This window comes from Neovison vison, chromosome 3, assembly GCF_020171115.1.
Source record: "Neovison vison isolate M4711 chromosome 3, ASM_NN_V1, whole genome shotgun sequence".
Lineage (NCBI taxonomy): Eukaryota > Metazoa > Chordata > Mammalia > Carnivora > Mustelidae > Neogale > Neogale vison.
Genome location: NC_058093.1, coordinates 70,662,912 through 70,674,491, shown reverse-complemented (window position 1 = coordinate 70,674,491; position 11,580 = coordinate 70,662,912). Strand labels below are relative to the sequence as shown.

General features: G+C 41.8%; 1 pseudogene; it reads left to right on the top strand.

The window, feature by feature from the left end:
* The first annotated feature begins 2,393 nt into the window (after positions 1-2,393).
* LOC122903519 lies at positions 2,394-3,486 on the top strand (annotated as a pseudogene).
* Positions 3,487-11,580: the final 8,094 nt, after the last annotated feature.

The following is an 11,580-nucleotide window of genomic DNA, read 5'->3' as shown; positions in this document are numbered from 1 at the left end:
TATTTCAAAAGGAAATAAATCTATGGATGGTTTTGTTTATTTATTCCACAAAGAGCTACTGAATACCTCTTCTGCACTAGGCATTGCTCTAGGGGCTAGAAATACAGTGGTGAACAAATTAGGTAAACTCAACAGAGCTTGTATTTAGAGGGGAAACAGTTAAACAAATAAACAAGACATAGTCTGTTGAGTTAGGGCTATGAAGAAGGCAAAATTAGATGATGTGATCCAAAGTGACATACAGGAGGCAAGAGGCAGTATAGACTGGGTAGTCAGGCAAAGGAGCAGAGAACTAGGAGCAGAAGTATAAGAAACCAGATGTTTGTGACCTGGGAAGGAGGGAAACTATTCCAGGCAGAGGACCTGAGAGAATTGGGAGTTGAGTGATCACTGCCAAGTGAGAGGGGTTGGATGGGGAGATTTAGGCAGAGGCAGATCACAACTTTTATTCTGAGATACATCATACAGGCAGAAGAGTTTAAGCAGGAGAATAACATCAGTTGATTTCAACATTTAAAGTCAGTGTCTTCACTATGTGGGCCAGAAGGAGCAAGAGCTACTTGGGAGACTATAGCATTAGGCTGGATGGAGGTAGGCAGAGCTTGGATTAGGGTATTATTGTGGGGTGCAAAGAAGTGGGTTAATTCCGGTTCTGAGGTAGTATGACAGGACTAGTAAGTGCCTACTTAAGTGCCTTCTGGTCCAGCATTGCTTGAAATTCTGTAAGGGGTACAAAAAAAATATTGTATTACCAAGACTCTCATATCCAGGAGTATTACATTTGATTGAGTGGATAAGACATATACATATATTTCTAAAACATATGTAGACAAAAATGCACTATAGTGTGACAGAAACAATACATATAGGAAAGAAGGCTCCAGAGTGGGTAGAGGTAACATGGAAAACTTCATACACTTGAGATGGGCCTTCAAAGATATGTTAAGATTGAAGAAGAGCATTTCAGGTTGGATAAAGCATGAACAAATAAAAAAAAAAAAGCAGAGGTTGAATTGCAGTGTTTAAAGTGGGTGAATAAAAAATCTGATTGGATTAGAGAGTTTGTATACAGTGCATAATGCCAATTAAATTAGATCAGTAAAGTGAGGATAGAGGATAGAGGGCTTCAAAATCCAGGAGTTTAGATTTGATCTTCTAGGCCAGAGGTCGACAAACTTTTCCTGAAAAGGCCAAATAATAAATATTTCAGGTTCTGCAGGTCATATGGTCTCTGTTAAAACTACTCAGCTCTTCCACAGTAGTCTGAAAGCAGCCATAGATAATACTTTTTAAATGACTGTGGCTGTATTTCAACAAGCTTTATTTCTAAAAACAGGTGGCAGGCCAGATTTTGGTCCTTGGATTACAGCAGCAGAGCAATAAAATAAAAATGGTGTTTTACACATTTTTGAAGTAATCATGTGCAAGAGCAGGGAGCATTTCTTTGTCACTTAGCATCCATTTCCCCCATCCTCCTTCCTCATAGTTTCCATACTTTCAGTTAAATGTTATCTTCTCTCACATGTTTAGGGAGAAGCCAGTTGAACTTCTAGCTCTAGGAATGGTCTCAGATTGGTTTAAATTGATCAGGTCATCCCATTCCCCATTCTGCAAGGGTCAGTTCATGGAACCCACACCTAAGCCACATAGTGCATGCCATTTCTGGGGCATGGAGGGTGGTTCAGGAAGGACATCTGAACTAAATTTTCCCAGTAACATGCAATGTATCTTTTACAGTAAAGGGGTTTCTAGAAAATCAGCCTTCTCACTTCTCTGAAAGAACCAAGAAAAGGTCACTCTCTTCCTTTCTGGGAAGGGTAGTAGAGAGACATAATACTTGGATTTCTGGATTTGATTTGTTTGGGGTTTTTTTGTTTTGCTTGGTTTTTTTTTTTTTAAGAAAAACCAAGTTTGGAGCCATGCTAACAAAACCGAAGGCAGAACAGAGAAAGGTAAAGAAACCAGGTCGTTGATGACATGGTTGGACCCCTACCTTGTCTTTTTAGTTTTATTAGCCAATACATCACTTTCATTGCTTAAATCTGTCTTGAATTTTCTGCTGCTTGAGATTAAAAGTAGGAATGCCCGGGTGGCTCAGTAGGTTAAGCATCTGAGTCTTGGTCTCAGCTCTGGTCTTGCTCTCAGGGTCAGGAGTTCAAGCCCCATGCTGTGCTCCACACCCAGCCTGGAGCCTTACTAAGAAAAAAAAAAAAGTATTCCACTGTCACAGAAGAAGAATATGGATGGGGAGATACTGAAAGGAGTTAGATTAGATGGAAGACTAAGCATGAAGTGGTAAGGTACAAGGTGGCAGTGAGAAGAAGGTCATTGAAAAAAGAGAATTAATATGAGAGGCTAGCTCATTTGCTCACATTTAAATCCAGATCCACACAATGCTCTACCAACACTGCTGCCAGGACTGGATTGCACTCCAAAAGCCTCTCACCCCCCACTCCCACCCTCCCATTTATAACTCCGCCACCACAGACACAAACAAGTACAGCAACATAGAGGAATTCGCAGAGGGATCCAAGATCAATGCAGGCAAAAGTCAGCAGGATGATGGGTTTTGGAATTGAAAGAACACAGACTGGATGGCAAATTGATAGACCCCAAAAGGGCCAAAGCTTTAAAAGGAAAAGAACCCCCCAAAAGGGTTTTATGGCTGGATTTTGAGCCCAAATACCTCTGAAGAACAAATTAAAGAATATTTTGGAGCCTTTTCAGGAGATTGAAAATATTGAACTTTCCATGATACAAAAAAAAAAAAGAAAAAAAAAGAAAGAAAGAAAAAGGAAAGAAGAGGATTTTGTTTCATCACTAAACAGATGAAGAGCCAGTAAAGAAATTGTTAGAGTGCAGATTATCACCAAATTGGTTCTGGGAAGTGTGAAACCAAGTTGCACAACAGAAAGAGGTATATAGGCAGCAAAAGCAACAACAAAAAGGAGGAAGAGGTGCCACAGCTGGTGGACCAGATGGTAGTAGGGGTTGTGGACGAAATCAGGACCAAAACTGGAACCAAGGATCTAATAACTATTACGATCAAGGATATGGAAATTACAACAGTGCCTATGGTGGGGATCAAAGCTATAGGGACTAACATGGCTATGATTATAATGGGTATAACTATGGGAACTATGGATGTGGACAGGGATATGCAGACCACAGACCACAGAGCACTTATGGCAAGGCCTTTCGAGGGGTTGGCAGTCACCAAAATAAGCGCCAGCCATGGAGGATGTTGGTGAAAACAGTGGAACTTTACTGCAGGCAGTGTGTCACCCTGACCACATCTATGTCTGGGAGTCACATGTTGCAGGCAGAGCGGAAGGCATACACCAGAAAATGCTGTCCTGTGGAGGAGACTGCTAACGTAACCCATCTCGCAGGATGACACTGAAGATTGGTCTTCTGTTGATCTAAGATGATTATTTTGTAAAAGACTTTCTAGTGAACAAGACACAACTGTGTCCAACTGTATATGGCCACCAATTAGTCTTCTCTGTTTTTACTTTGCCTTCTGCTGTGTGATGACTTGATGTAGATTTGTTTACAAATTTCATTTGTATAAACATAGTATTTATTTGTATAACATGACTTCATGTTAAACATCAAATAAATGCTTCCTTATGTGGAAAAAAATATGTGAGGCTAACCTATATTGATTGGACCAGAATTCCCACACAGAATAAAAGGCTAAGGGAAAAAAAATTAAGGAATAGAGGAAGTGAGGAGTTTGAGCCGACTCACAAGAAAAGACATGTAAAACATAAGGTTAAAAGTTAAAGAGATATTTATTTGAATCCTCAGCCTAACCCTAGTCCCAACAGATGATATCATCCTAAAAACAGAAGATGTAAAGCAACAACTATTTAAAACCTACAAAGTGCTCACCGCAAAAGGTACAATCAGGGTCCATAAAACAGTGTGTAAAACTATAAATATTGTGAAAAGAAAAAAAAATCCGTAAAAATAGGATAAATCAATGGGAAATTTGGGGTTGTATCTTGGAATGAAAGAGTGGTCGGATTAAGAACCAAAGGCAAGAAGGGTAGGGTGACTGAATGACAGATTGGGAAACTCTCATTAGAAAGGATAGGACTGATCAAGCCATTCCACTTATTCATACTGTCATACCTTTCATACATACTACGGCACATTCTGTCAAGAGAACATGTAGTCCATTGACATATAACTCCTGTAATCCCCAATAGAGTAAACAAGGCAAACCGAGGGAACCACTAGAAGAAAGAGGCTCAGCAACAATCCACACAGAATCATTGAGTCTTCATATTTCAGTAATGAAAAGGTAAATAAAACACTTCTGGGCTTCCAGTACACCTTTTAAGAGGCTGAAAGTTGGGGCACCTGGGTGGCTCAGTTGGTTAAGTATCTGCCTTAGGCACAGGTCATGCTCTCAGGGTCCTGGGTCAAGTCCCACATCTGGCTCCCTACTCATCAAGGAGCTTGCTTCTCTCTTTCCCTCTGCCTCCCCGCCCTGCTCACCCATGCTCTCTCTTTCTCAAATAAATAAAATCCTAAAAAAAAAAAAAAAAAGAAGAAGAAGCTGAAAGTTGTTACTCCAAGTTAACAAATTAAAAAAAAAAAAAAAGAACAAACTAAAAAATCAACAACTCTTAGATCCAAAAGAGAACTGAGGTCACAGGGCAAAATGTTGCTCCCCAAATTGGAGATATCAACAGCGAATACAGAGAATCACAACTTACTGGAGTAACAAACTCTGAGGAAACCAATAGCAGGGTAGGGAAACCTGAACTATAATTAATGAATTGCTGGGCACTCAATGTAGATAACTCTGAGAGTTAAAAACTCAAGGGGGACCCAGTCATTGGAGGCTCCCACACATTTCTTAGATTTAACTCCTGGATCTCTATCACATTCTCACAGTGAATATCAGAGAAAAATCAATATCCCTCCTTTTCTACCATGTTGTTGGCAGAGGAAGGGAAAAAGGAACCACATGGAAATATACTAGAGCATTCTGTTCTTAGCAAGGTCTGTCTTTAGAAGGTACTATTGAATCACAGCCTCACCTGCTGTGGTTTTTTCAGAGCCTAACTTGCTAGCCTGGGGGAGGGGAAAGACCTACCTCCAGCCCCCTCTAGCCATCCTGTTTCAGTTAAGGGTATGGAGGGAAGAGGACTGAAAAGCACGTTTGAGGCTCACAGTCCAAAGTCACAGGGATACTAAAAGACTAAAAGAGACTAGATCATAGGATTATAAAACACTTTCCTTCCCCTTTACCTTATCATCATATTACTAGAGGTCTATAGATATTTATAGCAGTGCCTTTTACCTTGTACATCATGTCCAGCTACCAAGAAAAAAATCACAAGGTATACTAAAAAGCAAAAAACATAAGTGAAAGAGACAGAGAGAGCCTCAGAACCAGGCTCAGATAGAGAAGGGATGTTAGAATTATCAGATCAGGAATTTAAAATAGCTATCATTAATATGCTAAGGGCTCTGATAAGTAGACAGCATGCAAGAACAGATGGGCAATATAAGCAGAGAGATGGAAATTCCAGGAAAGCACCAAAAAGAAATGCTAGAGATAAAAAACACTGTAACAAAAATGAATAATGCCTTTGTTGGACTTATTAGTAGACTGGCCACAGCTGAAAAGAGAATCTCTGAGTTTAAAGATATTTCAATAGAAACCTCCAAAACTGAAAAAGCAAAGAGAAAAAAGACTGAACAAAAAATAAAAAGAACAAAATATCCAAGAACTGGGCACAAAAGATGTAACATATGCATAATGGGAACACTAGAAGAAATGAACAGAAGAAATATTTAAAACTATAATGACTAAGAACTTGCCCCAAATTAATGTCAGACACCAATTCACAGATCCAGGATGCTCAGAGATTACCAAACAGGATAAATTCCTCCCAAAAAACTACACCTCGTTATATAATTTTCAAACTACAGAAAATCCTGAAAGAAGCCAGAGGATAAGAATATGTTACCCACAGAGGAGCAAAGATAAGAATGATATCTGACTTCTCAGAAACCATGAATGTAAGAAGAAAGTAGAGTGAAATGTTTAAAGCATTGATGGGAAAACCCACCAACTTAAAATTCTGTAGCCTACGAAATTATCCTTCAAAAATGAAGAAATAAAGACTTTCTCAAACAAACAAAAATTTAAGGAATTCATTGCCAGTAGAACTGCCTTGCAAGAAAATTAAAAAGAGGTTCTTTAGAGAGAAGGAAAATAATATATGTCGGACAGTTGTATCTATATAAAGAAAGGAAGAGCACTGGAGAAGTAAGTGAAGGAAAAATAGAATTTTTTATCTTTCTTCTCACTGTTGTAACGGATAAGTTTGTTCACAATAATAACAACACCGGAGGGGCACCGGGGTGGCTCAGTGGGTTAAGTGTCTGCCTTTGGCTCAGGTCATGATCCCAAGGTCCTGGGATTGAGCCCCACATCACACTCCCTGCTCAGTGAGGAGTCTGCTTCTCCCTCTGCCTTTCCCCACTGCTCATGTGTTCTCTCTCTCTCTCAAAAATAAATAAAATCTTAAAAAATAATAACAACAACAACACTGGATTCAACATATATGCTTATATACGTATACTTATATATAAGTAAAATGAATGGCAAGAAAGATACAAGGGACAGGAGGAAGAAATTTGTATTATTTTGTTATGATAAAGTATATACACTTTATATAAAGTATACCCATGAAGAGGTATAGTATTATCTGAAAGTAGACTTGGATTAGTTGTAAATATACATTGCAATTCTAAGGCAAACACTGAAAAAGAAAGCAAAATATAAGTATAACTGATATGCTAAGGAAGGAGTGAAAATGGAATCATAAACCAGGCAGTTAAAGCCACAAAAGGCAGAAAAGGGGCAACAAATAGAAAATAGTAACAAATGTGGTAGCTATTAATCCAACTATACCAATAATCACTTTGAATGTCAACAGGCTGAATGCACCAATTAAAAGACAGAGATTGTCAGAGTGGATCTAAAAACATGACCCAGGAGGGGCATGATGGCAGCAAAATGGCAATATAGAAATTTCTAGCACTCATTTCCTCCTAAAAGCATCAATCTGGACAGTTGCTCATGTATGAAAATACCTTCGCTAGAGCCGAGAATTCCAGATGATAGAATACAGAATCTGGGTGAAGCACAGAAGTATGAAAAGACGTACTGAGGATGATAGAAAATAGATTTATGTTGTTTCCATCACCCATCCTCTAAGCCTGGACAGCCTATGCCAAGAGACAGACCCTCCCCATAGCAAAAGGCAAGTAAAGTGACTACACAATTTCACCGAGGCCCAGCCCCAGCAAACTTCTGCAGCCTTAGGTAGCTCTCTATAGGCTCCCACAAACCCAAGTCCCCAGATTACTCCAGTGCCTTTAGGCTCCCATGGCCCCAGGGGACCCCCTTGGTTCTAGACTTCCACAGGGGATTCTACAAACCCAGGCCTCTAGCTCACCTGGGTGCTACCCAGCTCTAGTGGCCCCAGAAGTCTCCCATGGCCCTAGATTCCTGGAAGGATCCTGATAACCCAGACTCTTAGCACATCCTAGTACTAGCCACTGTCCATGGCTCTGGGTAGTTCTTGTGGCCCCTGGCTCCCCAATAGTTCCCATGAACCCAGGCTCTGGGTGGGCACCCACAAATCCAGGCCCTTTGCTGGGCCCAGTACTAGGATGAGTACCACAAACCGAGGCTTTCAGCCCACCCCAGCATCAGGCCAGCTCCTGTGGCCCCAGGCCCCTTGCCAACCCCAGTGTCATGCAGGCTCCTGGGGATCTAGATTCTAGACAGCCTGCCACAGACCCAGGCTCCTAGCCTACCCCATCATCAGGCCAACCTCCAGGGTCCTAGTCTTAAAGTTGGCTCCAAAGATCCAGGCTCATGGTCTGTACCTGCAGAACTAAACTCCAGGCTGGTCATCAAGGCCTCAGGTGACAGAATGACTCCTGCAAACCCTAGTACCAGGCTGGCTCCATGAAACCAGGTTCCTGCTCCATTCCAGTTCTAGATCAGCACCTGCAGACTCAGATGACAGGCCCACCCCAGTGATCCTGGTAAGTGGCTGGCCCCTATGGGCATAAAAAGTGACCAGTAATGTGAACAGAAATAATCTCTCTAAATAAAACAATAGGTTGCTTTGTCGGAGAGAGAGAATGCAGCAGGGGAGTGGCAGGCAGAAGGAAGAGCAGTTTCCCTGCTGAGCAAGGAGGCCAACGCAGGATTCAATCCCAGGACTCTGGGATCATGACCTGAGCTGATGGCTGACACTTAACCAACTGAGCCACCCAGGCATCCCACAATAGGTTATTTGATATATACTTTCTGTGTCTGTGTATCTCTCTCTCTTTCTCTCTCTAGGTTTCTTATAAACAAACCCCTGTTGAACACTGATTGTATATAGGGCACTGAGCTAAATGTTAGCAACCAAAAATAGGGGCTCATAGTCTAGTGGGAAAGACATACATTGGGGTAATTATGCTCTTACAGATGGTATTAATTCAGTTTGTGGATAATCTGTACATTAGTGTTCCTATGAAAAAATATATGGTAGACGGAATAATGACCTTCCTAAAATGTCCATGCTCTATTCCCAGAACCTGTGAACATGTTATCTTACATAACCAAAGGAACCTGGGGAAAAGTCCACAAAGCAAATGTTTGATTAAGTGAAGGATGTTGAGATGGAGAGGTTATTCTGGATTATCCAGGTGGATCCAATCTATTCATATGAATCCTTAAGAGTGAAGAACCTTCCTAGATTGTGGTCAGAAGGAGAATGTAACTATGGAAGAAAGGTCAGGGAGATGCAACATTCCTGGTTTTGAAGTGGAGAAAGGGGGTCACAAGTTAAGGAATGTGGGAAGCCTCTAGAAGCTGGAAAGGCAAGAACAGATTCTTCCCTAGAGCCTCCAGAAGAAACCAGCCCCGCTGATACCTTGACTTTAGCCCAAGGAGCAGGATTTTGGACTTCAGATCTCTGGAACTGTAAGATAATAAGTCTGTATCATTTTAAACCACAAAGTGCATGGTGATTTGTTATAGCAACAAGAGAAAATATAACATGAGTAACATGCATATTGTCCCTGATGGTTTCAGACCCCAAAAGCCCACCAGGGTGAATTTCCTTGCAAGAAGAATAGCCATCTAGGGAGCCTCAGTGAATGCCTCTCTCCTAGAGCTGGGGAATTTCTGAGGAGGCAGAAAGTTCACTCACACTAAGGCTCACCTGGGTCATGGGCACATCCTGACTTCTGGCAGAGGATGGGGAGAGCTATTGAGGGTGTCCCAATGGTATGATCGTGCCACTACTAAGTGATAAGGTCTGTAGGCCCAGGATAGGACTCAAACTCTAAGTGACTACATCACATTTGGGGGCTTACAGAGAAACTGTAACTCAAGGGTTGGTCAGGGTGAGGCTTATCAGCAGAGAGGGAACACTATGGTCATAGCTAACCTGGGTCTGTGGAGAAAGTGGAAATGAACTCCAGGCATACGATTCTTGAAGTTAAGCTCACTGGCTTCTGTAGGGACTTTGGTGACAGATGAGATCTATGTGCCCTACGAGCTCCCCAGGCACCACCCCTGCTGCTGTGTAGAATGTGAACAAATGGTGGCTTTACAGGATGGCACATCTGAGAGCTCACAGGCAGTGATTTTAGGAGAGAAGGGTATTTGGATGGGAAAGCCTCAATATTGGGGGCTACCCAGGCAGCAGAATTAGAAAGTGGCAGAAATGAAAGAATGTCAGGCTGTGCCTTTCTACTGAGAAGGCAGAGTTGGGGAAGAGTCTGCGAAGTAGTGAGAAAGGAAAGAGTCATCTGCTTAGCCAGCCAAGACAGCTGAACCTATCCTGTGGGTTCTCCCTCCCATGCATAGGTCCCTCCTATCCTGGGCAAGGTTACAGTGCCAGCAGTAACACTCCTCAGAGATGGTAGGGAGAGCTGCTACTGGTGAGATGTGGAATCATCCCTCAGACCCCACCCAACTATCTGATTGACTTGGCAGGAGGAAAACAGGTTCTTATACAGGGTGCTGCTTTTCAGTCAATGGTAGCCTAACACCCAGGTCACACCTTCAAAAACAGAGTACAGTTGACCCTTGAACAACATGGGGTTCAGGGGTGCCAACCCTTCACATAGTTGAAAATCTGTGCATAACTTTTGACTCCCTTAAAAGTTAACTACTAGTAGCCTACTGCTGGCTGGAAGCCTTACTGATAATATAAACAGTCAATAATACACATTTTGCATATTACATGTATTATAAACTGTATTCTTATAATAAAGTAAGCTAGAGAAAAGAAAATGTTATTAAGAAAATCATAAAATACATTTACAGTACTGTACTATATTTACCAAAAAAATCCGCATAGAAGTGGACCCCCATAGTTGAAACCCATGTTGCTCAAGGGTCAGCTGTATTTTATATCAACAGAAATGCCTCCTTTGCTGGAATGATTGCCAGTTAAACCCTTTGAGAATATGGAACATATCCAAAAGGTTTGGATTTGCCCGTGTAAGTAATAGTCTCCAACAGATAGCAGTTGGAAAGTTATGGTTGGAAGTTTATTCTCACCAGCTTGAAACAGTATTAAGGATCCTACATTTTGATCAGATAGAGCAGAGTGTACAAGTAAGCCAAATCAATCACGGGTGGGCACGACGGGTATCTGATGCAATCCTGCAAAATACAGTAGGTAATAGACGTTCACAGAGGGCTACAGGAGTTGGAGCCCAAATTCCACCAACCAGTTCTGAAGTTGATCCAAGGGCCTGAGGAAGTAGGTGGGTATGGGAGGCCAGAGCAGGGTTCAGATGTGGAACACCTTCTAGGAATTTAATCAAAAGATTACTTTCTTCTAGATAGTTGTTTTTATAACAGAGCTAACAGGGAACTATAAAGTGACTTTTGCTCAAGGGCATCCTAAAGGCCATGCCAGACGTTTGACAAACAGATGATAAGTATATCCCAGCTAGACATCTGACAAACATGTGAGAAGTATATACATAGCATGATTAGCGGCCATTACTTCACACATCCTGCATTCACATACTCTTCCAAGCCTTAAGGCCTCACCTCTTCTATCTCTAGGAGAAATATACATTGACTCTAAGATCACTTACATTTCTATGAGCTGATACTGCTCGGCTATCTACAGATTTCTATCTCTTAGTACATTCCTATTTCACTTTACTCTCCCTTGAGGGTTTTTTGATCTAGATCCTACAGCAGGAGCTACAGAAGTATTCTTCACCGTAATGGGCAGGAACTTTCTACACCTTGGATCTAGAGTGGGGCTTTAATAATACATGAGAATTTAGAAAAATGGTACAAAGGGTGTATGTGGGTAGCTCAGTGGGTTAAGCCTCTGACTTTGGCTCAGGTCATGAGCAGAGCGTCTGGGGCTCTTCCTAGTATTGGCCCTGTGTTTAGCGTGGGCCCCGCCTTCTTCCCCCAACGAACCTCCCCACATAGGTTTCTGCAAGGCCCTCCTGACCCACATCTGGTTCTGCCCTCAGTGGGAAGTCTGCTTCTCCCTCTCCCTC